Source organism: Haliotis rufescens, unplaced genomic scaffold (genome assembly GCF_023055435.1).
Source record: "Haliotis rufescens isolate VD_foot unplaced genomic scaffold, xgHalRufe1.0.p SCAF_23, whole genome shotgun sequence".
NCBI lineage: Eukaryota > Metazoa > Mollusca > Gastropoda > Lepetellida > Haliotidae > Haliotis > Haliotis rufescens.
In genome coordinates, this window is record NW_025963924.1 from 5,497,974 (window position 1) to 5,516,081 (window position 18,108).

The window sequence follows — 18,108 nt, forward strand, 5'->3', positions numbered from 1 at the left end:
ACCATCCATCTTAACTCAGTAAATCCGTCCTGACTTATCAATAATATCATCCATCTTAACTCAGTAAATCCGTCCTGACTTAATCAATTATACCATCCATCTTAACTCAGTAAATCCGTCCCGACTTAATCAATAATACCATCCATCTTAACTCAGTAAATCCGTCCCGACTTAATCAATTATACCATCCATCTTAACTCAGTAAATCCGTCCTGACTTAATCAATAATACCATCCATCTTAACTCAGTAAATCCGTCCTGACTTAATCAATTATACCATCCATCTTAACTCAGTAAATCCGTCCCGACTTAATCAATAATACCATCCATCTTAACTCTGTAAATCCGTCCTGACTTAATCAATTTAACCATCCATCTTAACTCTGTAAATCCGTCCTGACTTAATCAATTATACCATCCATCTTAACTCATTAAATCAGTCCTGACTTAATCAATTATACCATCCATCTTAACTCAGTAAATCCGTCCTGACTTAATCAATTTAACCATCCATCTTAACTCAGTAAATCCGTCCTGACTTATCAATAATATCATCCATCTTAACTCAGTAAATCCGTCCTGACTTAATCAATTATACCATCCATCTTAACTCAGTAAATCCGTCCCGACTTAATCAATAATACCATCCATCTTAACTCTGTAAATCCGTCCCGACTTAATCAATTATACCATCCATCTTAACTCATTAAATCCGTCCTGACTTAATCAATTATACCATCCATCTTAACTCTGTAAATCCGTCCTGACTTATCAATAATATCATCCATCTTAACTCAGTAAATCCGTCCTGACTTAATCAATTATACCATCCATCTTAACTCAGTAAATCCGTCCTGACTTAATCAATTATACCATCCATCTTAACTCAGTAAATCCGTCCCGACTTAATCAATTATACCATCCATCTTAACTCAGTAAATCCGTCCCGACTTAATCAATAATATCATCCATCTTAACTCAGTAAATCCGTCCTGACTTAATCAATTATACCATCCATCTTAACTCAGTAAATCCGTCCCGACTTAATCAATAATATCATCCATCTTAACTCAGTAAATCCGTCCTGACTTAATCAATAATACCATCCATCTTAACTCTGTAAATCCGTCCCGACTTAATCATTAATACCATCCATCTTAACTCAGTAAATCCGTCCCGACTTAATCAATAATATCATCCATCTTAACTCAGTAAATCAGTCCCGACTTAATCAATAATACCATCCATCTTAACTCAGTAAATCCGTCCCGACTTAATCAATTATACCATCCATCTTAACTCAGTAAATCCGTCCTGACTTAATCAATAATACCATCCATCTTTACTCAGTAAATCCGTCCTGACTTAATCAATTATACCATCCATCTTAACTCAGTAAATCCGTCCCGACTTAATCAATAATACCATCCATCTTAACTCTGTAAATCCGTCCTGACTTAATCAATTTAACCATCCATCTTAACTCTGTAAATCCGTCCTGACTTAATCAATTATACCATCCATCTTAACTCATTAAATCAGTCCTGACTTAATCAATTATACCATCCATCTTAACTCAGTAAATCCGTCCTGACTTAATCAATTTAACCATCCATCTTAACTCAGTAAATCCGTCCTGACTTATCAATAATATCATCCATCTTAACTCAGTAAATCCGTCCTGACTTAATCAATTATACCATCCATCTTAACTCAGTAAATCCGTCCCGACTTAATCAATAATACCATCCATCTTAACTCTGTAAATCCGTCCCGACTTAATCAATTATACCATCCATCTTAACTCATTAAATCCGTCCTGACTTAATCAATTATACCATCCATCTTAACTCTGTAAATCCGTCCTGACTTATCAATAATATCATCCATCTTAACTCAGTAAATCCGTCCTGACTTAATCAATTATACCATCCATCTTAACTCAGTAAATCCGTCCTGACTTAATCAATTATACCATCCATCTTAACTCAGTAAATCCGTCCCGACTTAATCAATTATACCATCCATCTTAACTCAGTAAATCCGTCCCGACTTAATCAATAATATCATCCATCTTAACTCAGTAAATCCGTCCTGACTTAATCAATTATACCATCCATCTTAACTCAGTAAATCCGTCCCGACTTAATCAATAATATCATCCATCTTAACTCAGTAAATCCGTCCTGACTTAATCAATAATACCATCCATCTTAACTCAGTAAATCCGTCCCGACTTAATCAATTATACCATCCATCTTAACTCATTAAATCCGTCCTGACTTAATCAATTATACCATCCATCTTAACTCTGTAAATCCGTCCTGACTTATCAATAATATCATCCATCTTAACTCAGTAAATCCGTCCTGACTTAATCAATTATACCATCCATCTTAACTCAGTAAATCCGTCCTGACTTAATCAATTATACCATCCATCTTAACTCAGTAAATCCGTCCCGACTTAATCAATTATACCATCCATCTTAACTCAGTAAATCCGTCCCGACTTAATCAATAATATCATCCATCTTAACTCAGTAAATCCGTCCTGACTTAATCAATTATACCATCCATCTTAACTCAGTAAATCCGTCCCGACTTAATCAATAATATCATCCATCTTAACTCAGTAAATCCGTCCTGACTTAATCAATAATACCATCCATCTTAACTCAGTAAATCCGTCCCGACTTAATCATTAATACCATCCATCTTAACTCAGTAAATCCGTCCCGACTTAATCAATAATATCATCCATCTTAACTCAGTAAATCAGTCCCGACTTAATCAATAATACCATCCATCTTAACTCAGTAAATCCGTCCCGACTTAATCAATTATACCATCCATCTTAACTCAGTAAATCCGTCCTGACTTAATCAATAATACCATCCATCTTTACTCAGTAAATCCGTCCTGACTTAATCAATTATACCATCCATCTTAACTCAGTAAATCCGTCCCGACTTAATCAATAATACCATCCATCTTAACTCTGTAAATCCGTCCTGACTTAATCAATTTAACCATCCATCTTAACTCTGTAAATCCGTCCTGACTTAATCAATTATACCATCCATCTTAACTCATTAAATCAGTCCTGACTTAATCAATTATACCATCCATCTTAACTCAGTAAATCCGTCCTGACTTAATCAATTTAACCATCCATCTTAACTCAGTAAATCCGTCCTGACTTATCAATAATATCATCCATCTTAACTCAGTAAATCCGTCCTGACTTAATCAATTATACCATCCATCTTAACTCAGTAAATCCGTCCCGACTTAATCAATAATACCATCCATCTTAACTCTGTAAATCCGTCCCGACTTAATCAATTATACCATCCATCTTAACTCATTAAATCCGTCCTGACTTAATCAATTATACCATCCATCTTAACTCTGTAAATCCGTCCTGACTTATCAATAATATCATCCATCTTAACTCAGTAAATCCGTCCTGACTTAATCAATTATACCATCCATCTTAACTCAGTAAATCCGTCCTGACTTAATCAATTATACCATCCATCTTAACTCAGTAAATCCGTCCTGACTTAATCAATTATACCATCCATCTTAACTCAGTAAATCCGTCCCGACTTAATCAATAATATCATCCATCTTAACTCAGTAAATCCGTCCTGACTTAATCAATTATACCATCCATCTTAACTCAGTAAATCCGTCCCGACTTAATCAATAATATCATCCATCTTAACTCAGTAAATCCGTCCTGACTTAATCAATAATACCATCCATCTTAACTCAGTAAATCCGTCCCGACTTAATCATTAATACCATCCATCTTAACTCAGTAAATCCGTCCCGACTTAATCAATAATATCATCCATCTTAACTCAGTAAATCAGTCCCGACTTAATCAATAATACCATCCATCTTAACTCAGTAAATCAGTCCCGACTTAATCAATAATATCATCCATCTTAACTCAGTAAATCCGTCCTGACGTAGGCAATTATACCATCCATCTTAACTCAGTAAATCCGTCCCTACTTAATCAATTTAACCATCCATCTTAACTCAGTAAATCCGTCCCTACTTAATCAATTATACCATCCATCTTAACTCAGTAAATCCGTCCCGACTTAATCAATAATACCATCCATCTTAACTCAGTAAAGCCGTCCCGACTTAATCAATAATATCATCCATCTTAACTCAGTAAATCCGTCCTGACTTAATCAATAATACCATCCATCTTAACTCAGTAAATCCGTCCCGACTTAATCATTAATACCATCCATCTTAACTCAGTAAATCCGTCCCGACTTAATCATTAATATCATCCATCTTAACATCAAACACCAACATTTGAAATTCTTATTGTAATTCACCATGGATTAAATCACTTTATAGAACACCAACAACAAAGTGCCACGATTTTTCTACCACGACTCATTGAGACAAAATAATCGCAAGAATCCACAGTGGCGCAACAAACTTAAACCTATACAAACTTAAAAAACCCATCCTAATGGAAAGTGTAATCACTGCTATAGCCAGGACGACCTACATCACAGTTTTTTAATCTTCCTTCTTTACTTTCAGCATCCACAAACAATATATAATGATCCCACTAAAAAAAAAAAATATTACACCCACCCAAACAAATATATCTTCCAAAATGCTTACTATTAACAAATTTTCCCATTTCTAAAAGGGATCGAAACTCTCAGCGCCGATTGTTTTCTACGACGTCCGCGCACTAAATTTCCAGTATCCAGCCTAACAACAATATGTTCATTTATCCAGCAAGCGGGCCTCAAGTTCAAGGCCACCAATACCCCTTCCAGTGCAACCTTTTAACCAAAATGTAAAGTTCTCACCCCTTTTTCTTTACACATAGGCTCTTGTCATAATTATCAGCTCAACCGATTACCTTTCCCTCTCCTATTAGATATTTACACATATAATGTGTTAGTTGATACTTATGTCCAAAACATGTTTCTTTATTCTGAATCCACTTATTAAATTCATAATTACCCCCTTCAATTACATTCTTGGGGACAGGTTTTTACAATTATTTACTATCATAGATATTTATATTTTCTCTGTAGGTGAGGTGAGATGAAATGGGGTTTAACGTCGCGTCCAAGATTATTGCACTTATATAGCGACGTGCATGCACGTGTGTGTGTGTGGCTGCTTGTACTAGTCCGGACTGATGCCGATTTATAGTGCTAGCTCACTGAGATACCATGCCACAGTTTAACATGAATACCCCACTCAGACAAAGTATACTGACTCCGAGCCGACCAGTCCTTGTTTTAGCCGAGCCCCAGACAGGGTAACAACAAGTACCATCTTTTAACGTCTTTTGGTATGACGCGGACGGGGATCGAACCCCGGACCTTCCGCTCTCCGGGCGGACGCTCTACCACTAGACCACGGAGGCGGTCCCACGAAATTTTTACCGCAGAAGTGGGCATAAAACCCCGAATGGGGATTTCTGAACATCTCTTGCTTGATAACAGTGTTGTATCTATACACAAATGTCGCATTCATTATCATAAAGAAGTTGTATAGCCATAGAACTATCACCCTTGTTCATGTTTGTACCATTTTTAGCTTGGGTCGGGGCGGTCGGGTAGCCTAGTGGTTAAAGCGTTCGCTCGTCACGCCGAAGACCCGGGTTCGATTCCCGACATGGGTACAATGTGTGAAGCCCATTACTGGTGTCCCCCGCCGTGATATTGCTAGAATATTGCTAAAAGCGGCGTAAAACCATACTCACTCACTCACTCCTGGTGTGACCTGGAAACCCCCGAAGACAACACAATCTTTGTTTTGTCTGGTCCCTGGAGTGGTGTGAAAACCCGTAAACCATATATGTTTGTGCTGTCTGGTCCCTGGTGTGGTATGAAAACCCGTAAACCATATGTGTTTTTGGTTTCAGCTTCCTGGTGTGATGTGGAAACCCCCGAAGACCACAAAATCTTTGCTTTGTCTGGTCCCTGGAGTAGTGTGAAAACCCGTAAACCATTTATGTTTGTGCTGTCTGGTCCCTGGTGTGGTGTGAAAACCCGTAAACCATATGTGTGTTTCGTTTCAGCTTCCTGGTGTGACCTGGAAACCCCCGAAGACCACAAAATCTTTGCTTTGTCTCGTCCCAGGAGTGGTGTGAAATCCCGTAAACCATATATGTTTGTGCTGTCTCGTCCCTGGAGTGGTGTGAAAACCCGTAAACCATATATGTTTGTGTTGTCTCGTCCCTGGAGTGGTGTGAAAACCCGTAAACCATATATGTTTGTGCTGTCTGGTGTCTCGTGTGGTGTGAAAACCGGTCAACCATGTATGCTTGTGCTGTCTGGTCCCTGGTGTGGTGTGAAAACCCGTAAACCATATTGTTTTTGGTTTCAGGTTCCTGGTGTGATGTGAAAACCCGTAAACCATAAGTGTGTTTCATTTCAGGTTCCTGGTGGGATGTGAAAACCCGTAAACCATATATGTTTGTGTTGTCTGGTCCCTGGTGTGGTGTGAAAACCCGTAAACCATAAGTGTGTTTCATTTCAGGTTCCTGGTGGGATGTGAAAACCCGTAAACCATATATGTTTGTGTTGTCTCGTCCCAGGAGTGGTGTGAAATCCCGTAAACCATATATGTTTGTGCTGTCTCGTCCCTGGAGTGGTGTGAAAACCCGTAAACCATATATGTTTGTGTTGTCTGGTCCCTGGTGTGGTGTGAAAACCCGTAAACCATATATGTTTGTGTTGTCTGGTCCCTGGTGTGGTGTGAAAACCCGTAAACCATAAGTGTGTTTCATTTCAGGTTCCTGGTGGGATGTGAAAACCCGTAAACCATATATGTTTGTGTTGTCTGGTCCCTGGTGTGGTGTGAAAACGCGTAAACCATATGTGTTTTTGGTTTCACCTTCCTGGTGTGATGTGGAAACACCCGAAGACAACACAATCTTTGTTTTGTCTGGTCCCTGGAGTGGTGTGAAATCCCGTAAACCATATATGTTTGTGCTGTCTGGTGCCTGGTGTGGTGTGAAAACCCGTAAACCATATATGTTTGTGTTGTCTGGTCCCTGGTGTGGTGTGAAATCCCGTTAACCATATATGTTTGTGTTGTCTGGTCCCTGGTGTGGTGTGAAAACCCGTAAACCACATATGTGTGTTTCGTTTCAGCTTCCTGGTGTGACGTGGAAACCCCTGAAGACCACAAAATCTTTGTTTTGTCTGGTCCCTGGAGTGGTGTGAAAACCCGTAAACCATTTATGTTTGTGCTGTCTGGTGCCTGGTGTGGTGTGAAAACGCGCAAACCATATGTGTTTTTGGTTTCAGCTTCCTGGTGTGATGTGAAAACCCGTAAACCATATATGTTTGTGCTGTCTGGTCGCTGGTGTGGTGTGAAAACGCGCAAACCATATGTGTTTTTGGTTTCACCTTCTTGGCCATGGTGTGATGTGGAAACCCCCGACGACAACATAATCTTTGTTTTGTCTGGTCCCTGGTGTGGTGTTAAAACCCGTAAACCATATATGTTTGTGCTCTCTTGTCCCTGGTGTGTTGTAAAAACGTGTAAACCATATGTGTTTGTGCTGTCTGGTCCCTGGTGTGGTGTGAAAACCCGTAAACCATTTATGTTTGTGCTGTCTGGTCCCTGGAGTGGTGTGAAAACCCGTAAACCATATATGTTTGTGCTCTCTTGTCCCTGGTGTGGTGTAAAAACCCGTAAACCATTTATGTTTATGCTGTCTGGTCCCTGGTGTGATGTGAAAATCCGTAAACCATATGTGATTTTGGTTTCAGGTTCCTGGTGTGATGTGGAAACCCCCGAAGACAACACAATCTTTGTTTTGTCTGGTCCTTGGTGTGGTGTGAAAACCCGTAAACCATATGTGTGTATCGTTTCAGCTTTCTGGTGTGACCTGGAAATCCCCGAAGACCACAAAATCTTTGCTTTGTCTGGTCCCAGGAGTGGTGTGAAATCCCGTAAACCATATTGTTTTTGGTTTCAGGTTCCTGGTGTTATGTGAAAACCCGTAATCCATATATGTTTGTGTTGTGTGGTCCCTGGTGTGGTGTGAAAACCTGTAAACCATATATGTTTGTGCTGTCTGGTCCCTGGTGTGGTGTGAAAACGTGTAAACCATATGTGTTTTTGGTTTCAGCTTCCTGGTGTGACCTGGAAACCCCCGAAGACCACAAAATCTTTGTTTTGTCTCGTCCCAGGAGTGGTGTGAAATCCCGTAAACCATATATGTTTGTGCTGTCTGGTCCCTGGTGTGGTGTGAAAACCCGTTAAACATATATATTTGTGCTGTCTCGTCCCAGGAGTGGTGTGAAATACCGTAAACCATATATGTTTGTGCTGTGTGATCCCTGGTGTGGTGTGAAAACCTGTAAACCATATAGGTTTTTGCTGTCTTGTCCCTGGTGTGGTGTGAAAACCCGTAAACCATAATTATGTGTTTTGGGTTTCAGCTTCCTGGTGTGATGTGGACACCACCGAAGACCACAAAATCTTTGTTTTGTCAGGTCCCTGGTGGGGTGTGAAATCCTGTAAACCATGTGTGTTTTTGGTTTCAGCTTTCTGGTGTGATGTGGAAACCCCCGAAGACAACAAAATCTTTGTTTTGTCTGGTCCCTGGTGTGATGTGAAAACCGGTCAACCATATATGTTTGTGCTCTCTGGTCCCTGGTGTGATGTGAAAACCCGTAAACCATATTGTTTTTGGTTTCAGGTTCCTGGTGTGATGTGAAAACCTGTAAACCATATATGCTTGTGCTGTCTGGTCCCTGGTTCTGGTGTGAAAACCCGTAAACCATATTGTTTTTGGTTTCAGGTTCCTGGTGTGATGTGAAAACCCGTAAACCATATATGTTTGTGCTGTCTGGTCCCTGTTGTGGTGTGAAAACGTGTAAACCATATGTGTTTTTGGTTTCAGCTTCCTGGTGTGAACTGGAAACCCCCGAAGACAACACAATGTTTGTTTTGTCTGGTCCCTGGAGTGGTGTGAAAACCCGTAAACCATATATGTTTGTGCTGTCTGGTGCCTGGTGTGGTGTGAAAACCCGTAAACCATATATGTTTGTGCTGTCTGGTCCCTGGAGTGGTGTGAAAACCCGTAAACCATACAGATTTGTGCTGTCTCGTCCCAGGAGTGGTGTGAAATCCCGTAAACCATTTAATTTGTGCTGTGTGATCCCTGGTGTGGTGTGAAAACCCGTAAACCATGTGTTTTTGGTTTCTTCTTCGGGGTTTCCACGTCACACAAGGAAGACCACAAAATGTTTCCTTTGTCTGGTCCCTGATGTGGTGTGAAAACCCGTAAACCATATATGTTTGTGCTGTCTTGTCCCTGGTGTGGTGTGAAAACGTGTAAACCATATGTGTTTTTGGTTTCAGCTTCCTGGTGTGATGTGGAAACCCCCGAAGACAACACAATCTTTGTTTTGTCTGGTCCCTGGAATGGTGTGAAAACCCGTAAACCATATGTGTTTGTGCTGTCTGGTCCCTGGTGTGGTGTGAAAACCCGTAAACCATATGTGTTTTTGGTTCAGCTTCCTGGTGTGATGTGGAAACCCCCGAAGACCACAACATCTTTGTTTTGTCTGGTCCCTGGTGTGGTGTGAAAACCCGTAAACCATATATGGTTATAGTTTCAGCTTCCTGTTATGAATTTGTGATGTGTAGTTTATTTATCATATAAATGATCAACAGATTGTAGTCGATTGTTCAAAATTGACACATATCATTGTGTGCCATATGGAACCTGAGCCAATGACAGAGAACGTTAAAATTTCAAGGTGAAAGCGAATTGTGGCCTGGGTGCTTGTGGTGCTTCTGCCAACTGTCGGAGGTTCTGTGGCGGTTGCTGACGTGCTGGCAGTCGTTGATCTGGAGACCACGGCCACGGCAGTTCCTTGAAGTTGTGATTCGTGAAGAATGCTGCTTTGTTAGTCTTGCAATGTGAGGTCGGACATTGTCTTGATGGAAAATGACGTTCGGTTGTTGCATAATGGGAAGTACCACGTGTAACCGAAGATTCTCATCCATGTAACATTGTGCCATTAACTTCCTACCAGTGTACTGGGTGTGTGCCCACATCATCACACTACCACCATCAAATAAATCATGTTCCCCACGACGCCAGAGAACAGGCAAAGAACGTGACTCGCCACTTAACCAAACTTGTACCTATCTCAGTTGTGGCCATTATCACCATTGACGTCGCAGCCGACGATGCAAAATGACACCTAGAACTGGTAGTCTAGCGCGAATACCTCCACCACGTTTAACGGTTCCTCGCAGTCTGAGCTAATATCGGACGCAATCCTGGTATTGCCGTAATTGTAGAGGTGGCCCTGGTGGTTCGTTCACGTACGTGTCGTTGCCGTATGAATTTGTCGACCGGGGACCAATTGACCTTGGTCGATGTGGGAAGGTCACGTGTCGTCCTGTGTGTCTAAAAGACTATGGAACCGTTTTCAATGGTTCTTGGTGCTGCGTGGAAAAACCTGGCTTCAACAGAAGATCATTCTGGATTTGAAGATTTGAAGATATTAGACAAATAGAAAATGTTCATTCAAATTGTTTACGGCAACTTTTGCCCGTTAAGAAAAGTACACCAACCTTCATGACTTATGTTGAAATATACACCCGGGTAGTAACATTTTGGTCGTGAATGATTACTGGTAGAAGTTTGCCTAACGTAGCAGTTCTCGTGATTAGGATGGACTAATTGCGTCATGGAGCCACCTTTCCATTATGTCCACTCAACATTGTCTTTGTTATTGTTGGTAGATTTTGTGTTACCATGCCTAAAACTTGGTTGATACCTTTACTATAATAACTGTAATCAGTACACAGCAACGACGTGTATCTTCGGCTTATGTAACGCAGTCCTACGTATGATATTCTGATATTCTGATATTCTGCGTATGATCGATCATGCACTGTATATGCAAAACATCTGTGATTTTCGTTTGCATACAACAGGTTTCGTGTGCAAATTGATCAAAGAAAAGCGACAAAACCCTTTCACTATTCACAAGAATCCTCACCGGCCGCACCCGTCATAAACACATTCAAAGGCATGTCAAGTGTTTACCTGAAAGAAAAACACGGAAACATATGGTATAGATCCATGCATGGGTGAAAATGGAGAATTTGTGAAAAGTGATATCAGCATTTTCTAAAGAGTGAGTGAGTATAGTTTTACGCCGCTTTTAGCAATATTCCAGCAATATCACGGCGGGGGACACCAGAAATGGGCTTCACACATTGTACCCATGTCGGGAATCGAACCCGGGTCTTCGGCGTGACGAGCGAACGCTTTAACCACTAGGCTACCCGACCGCCCCCATTTTCTAAAGAATGAAAGTGGGTATGTGATGTATCAACATGGACATCTTTGCCTTCACAGCAGCTCTTATTTGGATATTGCATAGTAGTGATGCTTGTCGTAAGAGGCGAATAACGGAATCATCTGGTCAGACCCGCTGACTTGGTAGATGCATGTCATCGTATCCCAATTGCGTGGATCGATGCTCATGATATCAATCACTGTATTGTCTGGTCCAGACTCGATTATTTACAGACATCCGTCATATAGCTGGAACATTGCTGAGCGCGGCGTTAAGGAAACACCTCACTGTGCCCTCACCTATTGTTATAGGGTACAGGTGTAGTCAGGCGTGGTAAAGTGGGTTACAATAGGGGGATTACCTGTAGTCTGTTGCATGTCTATATAGAGAAATATAGATTCATAAAATTTCATACACATTTCAACAGTACATTCACTTTACAGAAGCACATATATGAAATTTTATGAAATATTTCATATTGATAGATTACGTATTGCATAAATAAATATACATTTCAAATTCACTTTACAGCAGAAATATTCAGTTCACAATCCAACATATTCAGCCACAGCGTCAGCATATTCAATTGGTGTCAGTCTGCCCGTCAACAAGTTGTCCTTCTCTATCAGGATGTTAGTCGCCTCTGACAAGCATAGTCACTTCTTAAGCAAGCATGGGGTCAAGTCTAACCCGGATCGGACCGCCTCCGTGGTCTTGTGGTAGAGCGTCCGCCCGGAGAGCGGAAGGTCCAGGGTTCGATCCCGGGCCGCGTCATACAAAAGGACGTTAAAAGATTGTACTTGTTGTTACCCTGTCTGGCGCTCGGCATTAAGGGTCTAAAACAAGGACTGGTCGGCTCGGAGTCAGTATACTGTGTCTGAGTGGGGCATTCATGTTAAACTGTGGCATGGTATCTCAGTGAGCTAGCACTATAAATCGGCATCAGTCCGGACTAGTACAAGCAGCCACACACACACATACACGTGCATGCACGTCGCTATATAAGTGCAATAATCTTGGACGCGACGTTAAACCCCATTTCACCTCACCTCTAACCCGGATCTTCACGGGTCTAAACTCCCTCCAACATTGTGGCCTCGTATTCTCTGTACAAAGCGTAAACGTCATACAGAAACACCTTACACTGAAATCTTGTTAATCCGGACAGGGATGTCCGGTTTAATGGTGTTCTAGACAAGGAAACATGATTCACGATTATAATATTCTTTTGTCTCTCTTCTATTTTCTGACGACAAGAGGGTGACACTTTTCCGATTACCAAGGTCATATTCAATGTTATTATGGATATTAGAAACCATGATTTCAAGACTTCAAGACTCTTTTATTCTGTAATAAAGGCCTCCAGCCCAGAGTACATGTGTATGTAATTTAAAATTGTTGTGACATGATTATAAACAATTACAATCATCAAGAAAAGATCTGCTATAATCATCAAAAGTAAGTGAAGCACTCGTAAACTATATATATAAAGTTGTCTCCCTTTAACCTTTGAGATAAACCTGCCTTGCCTGTGTGCATTTAACAACATACAGTGCTGAAGATTCTGACAAAGAATTGTCTGTCATAACTTTCTCAAATTTGTCGAGAGTACAAAGATTACTGGTGCAAATACTTGGCAAAAGCATATTTCTGAATTTGTTATACAAGTAACATGATGAAATAAAATGAACTTCATCTTCCACAATTGATACACTCAGATTATCAAAACAATATTTACATACTCTATCCTCTCTAGCAACTCCTCCCCATCGCCCAATTTCAACAGCCAGTTTGTGGTTACCACATCTGAATCGACTAAGAACAATTCTTAAATTTTTACTCTTCATATTGTGCAAATACCTTTCAGGCTCCAACACTGATTTGATAATGGAATCATTATTAAGCTTACTTGTTTCACATAACCATGAAACCATGATTTGAACGCATGTAAGTAAGTAGAGCTCACAGTCGTCATCCGATGAACCGCCGAGTACACATCCGCCTGCTGAACACGTAGCAGGGGACGCACACCCGCTTGGTGAGACTGTAACGGAAGGGGCGGAGGTCGTCCTTGTAGGGCCCCTACACACACATGTAGTCGAACTCCCACACAGCGTCCCCCTAGAGCACCGAGGATGCACCTCCACGCAAGGTGTAGGGACCCTGCACACACATGTAGTCGAACTCCAACACAGCGTCCCCCTAGAGCACCGAGGATGTACCTCCACGCAAGGCGTAGGGACCCTGCACACACATGTAGTCGAACTCCCACACAGCGTCCCCCTAGAGCACCGAGGATGCACCTCCACGCAAGGCGCACATTATAAGAATTGCTTGATAACGATGTTAGAACCTTCACCGAAACGTCGCTACTAATTGTAATAAAGATGTTGTACACCCATATATCTTAGCCTTACGGGACGGGACCAAGCCCTGCAAATGTGCAGAAAGCGGGCACCACTTCACCTACTCTCCGCCGCCAGCAATGTATAATTTTACCTTCTTAATCTTGGCCTTATGCACAGCAGCAGGTGCCATATGATTATATGGATTTTACATTACATTGACATTAAGAATCCCACGAAGACGATTACGAAGGTTGCAAACTATGGATTCTAGTCAAGACGAATATGGGATTCGAATCTACTATCATCGGATCCTAGTGCTTCTAAAGATCGCACAAAGCTCGCACACCGCGATATAGCTGAATTACTGTTCAAAGCAGCGTAGTCCCTGAACCAGATCTGTCAGGAGGATGAGACAAACTAAATTTAGATCTAGGGACATGGTATTGTGTATTAGTCGTCAGGTATTGTGTATTAGTTGTCAGGTATTGTGTATTAGTCGTCAGGTATTGTGTATTAGTTGTCACAACATGACGACACTGACCAAATAAGACATTGTGGTTATATAGCTGCCGTTTATAATGGGAAAGGTACACTTTTTTTCTTAAAGAGATGGCAAATTTCAAAGTTGTTGATCGTGACGTCTGACTTGCAACGGTGAGTGAGTATGCTTTTTTCACCAATGATCACGCGTATGTCACTATAGACATCACGTCGGGAATATGTTAAATACATTGCACGTCGCGTCCAAGATTATTGCACTTATTTAGCGATGTGCTTACACGTGTGTGTGTGTGTGTGCGTGCGTGCGTGCGTGCGTGCGTGCGTGCGTGTGTGTGTGGCTGCTTCTACCAGTCCGGACTGATGCCGATTTGTAGTGCTAGCTCACTGAGATACCATGCCGCAATTTAACATGAATACCCCACTCAGACACAGTATGCTGACTCCGAGCCGACCAGTCCTTGTTTCGGCCCCTTAATGCCGAGCGCCAGACAGGGTTATCGAACCCCGACCTTCCGCTCTCCGGGCGGACGCCCTACCACTAGACCACGGAGGCGGTCCATCCTGGGCTGGAAAACGGAACGCTTAAATAACAAGATTTCCCCAGCAACCGCGAATTTGAACAGATGTAAAAACGATTGTAGAATTCACAAATCACATCTCGTCCTCTGAGATAGACTTAGTACAATGATAAGGGGGCAGTAAAAGACACGTTTTGCGTGAAAGCAGCCATAATTAATAACGAGAGAAAAAAACATATTCGTTACTTACCAGTATCTGTGTTAACGTTGCCCTTGGGATCGTTAAGACTACTGCACTGCCTCCCGAACCGCCATTAAAATACGAGCAGACCAAAGAACATAAACCACGTCCATTGTTGAATCGCGACTGGAACAGAAAAAAACCAGAAATTTTGCGAAAATGTACATATGATTTGTTCAGAAGACGAAACGGCCCTGTTTATCTTTCATGATGACGAAATATCAACATAGCCTGCTCTTGAAATGCGTATACTATGTATATTTACTGTGTTGGTCAGATTTGCATGATACGCGGGTGCTTGTTCGCATTCTTGACCGAAGCGCTACCTTTCACTTAATTGACTGGTAGTGAAGGCGAGACTGACTGAGACTGTGCGAGACATTGCGAGACGGCGCTAGACTGTGCGAGGCATTCGTGACCAACGCGTGTTATTCCGGGACAAGCCGAATAGCGACTCGTGCCCCTCTCGTGGCCATTTTTGCGACTAGGTTCCGTCTTAGAGCAAACGGGCATACCTAAAAAAATTGTCAACTCGTTGCGTAATGGTTCACATATATTTCCCCATATATTATATATATTTCTGATGCAATTTAAAGCACATCGGGACATGCGGAATTATACAGTATGACTGAACACATTTAACTGTGCCTTGGGTATATTTTTAGATGCGAAACATATGTAAAATCAAAATTTTTTTCTGAGGGATTATTTGACAAAGAACTCGAAATCATACGCGCATTCTGATTGGTTTGTCGTATTTTCGCACATAACATTCATCGAGAGGGGGACGAGTCTTCTTGCAGGTTACGGAAAGGGGCGAGTGGTGACGAATGTGTGCGAGGCGGTGCGAGACGGCGCAAGAAACACGTGTTGTATCGTTATGGTCTATTCGTCCAAAATAAAGCTGATCTCCACGACTTTGCACATTCTTTCGAGGCCTACTACAATGTTAAACTTAAAAATACAATGTTTGATCAGAGACCATATATCGGTATATGGCCTCTGGTTTGGTATTCATATTATGCCGTGTCAATGTCAAGATGTTCGTGAGCATCAGCTAGTTCCGAAGTCAAATACACAAACAACAGCCAAAATTCTTCGACTTGTCTTCAAATTGGAGACAAGCAAGAGAGACGGGCCAAGACAGCGAGGCTCGTTCACTCTGGGGGTACAGAGGTATGCAGGAGATATAATCAAAGGTATTGTACATTCGAGAACAAACGGATCAACATGTATGTGTATTAGACAAAACGGATCAACATGTATGTGTATTAGACAAAACGGATCAACATGTATGTGTATTAGACAAAACTGATCAACATGTATGTGTATTAGACAAAACGGATCAACATGTATGTGTATTAGACAAAACGGATCAACATGTATGTGTATTAGACAAAACTGATCAACATGTATGTGTATTAGACAAAACGGATCATCATGTATGTGTATTAGACAAAAACGATCATCATGTATGTGTATTAGACAAAAACGATCATCATGTATGTGAATTAGACAAAAACGATCAACATGTATGTTTATTAGACAAAACGGATCAACATGTATGTGTATTAGACAAAACGGATCAACATGTGTGTGTATTAGACAAAACGGATCAACATGTTTGTGTATTAGACAAAACGGATCAACATGTATGTGTATTAGACAAAACGGATCAACATGTATGTGTATTAGACAAAACGGATCAACATGTATGTGTATTAGACAAAACGGATCAACATGTGTGTGTATTAGACAAAACTGATCAACCTGTTTGTGTATTAGACAAAACGGATCAACATGTATGTGTATTAGACAAAACGGATCATCATGTATGTGTATAAGACAAAAACGATCATCATGTATGTGTATTAGACAAAAACGATCAACATGTATGTGTATTAGACAAAACGGATGAACATGTATGTGTCTTAGACAAAACGGATCAACATGTATGTGTATTAGACAAAACGGATCAACATGTGTGTGTATTAGACAAAACGGATCAACATGTGTGTGTATTAGACAAAACGGATCAACATGTGTGTGTATAAGACAATACGGATCAACATGTATGTGTATTAGACAAAACGGATCAACATGTATGTGTATTAGACAAAACGGATCAACATGTATGTGTATTAGACAAAACTGATCAACATGTTTGTGTATTAGACAAAACGGATCAACATGTATGTGTATTAGACAAAACGTATCAACATGTATGTGTATTAGACAAAACGGATCATTATTTATGTGTATTAGACAAAACTGATGAACATGTTTGTGTATTAGACAAAACGGATCAACTTGTATGTGTATTAGACAAAACGGATCAACATGTATGTGTATTATACCAGAGCTAAAGCTTGATTTCAGCGGTGATGTCAAGGCCAGCACGCCACGTTACTGATGCGGGGGTAGTTCATTACGAAAAACGGGATCGGGTGGTCACACTCGCTGACTTGGCTGATGCATGTCATCGTATCCCAATTGCGTGGATCGATGCTCATGATGTCAATCACTGGATTGTCTGGTCCAGACTAGATTATTTACAGAACGCCGTCATATTGCTGGAATATTGCTGAGTGCGGCGTTAAACAACAAATAAACAAAGAAACAAATCATTACGAAAAAAAACAAGCTGCGGTTGTGTGTTCAGGTGACATTTATTCCATGATTTAGACATCAATCCCTCAATAAATCACCCTGTAATAAAATATAACATGATATACTATACATACTATAGTATTCAAAGATACGGCAGCATAGTAGTTAAATCACAGTTTGAGCAGTCACATTCATCTATACATGCAACACACACACACACACACACACACACACACACACACACACACACACACACACACACATTGCATCATTGTAGATAACTTATATTAAATACAATTTACAGAACTTTGAAATCAGTTATACATATATCAAATGTCTCTTATCATTACTGAATGTATCAGTTTCACACTATATGAATATAAGTAGCCGTATCACTAAGAGTAGGAATATATATACATAATTACTTTAATGTGTATGTGTGCGTGTATTGGTATGTGTGTTAAAAGATATCACATATGTACATGTTTTATGTTTTCAAATAATCCGATGTGGAGGGGAATGAGAGGATAGATCTGTACA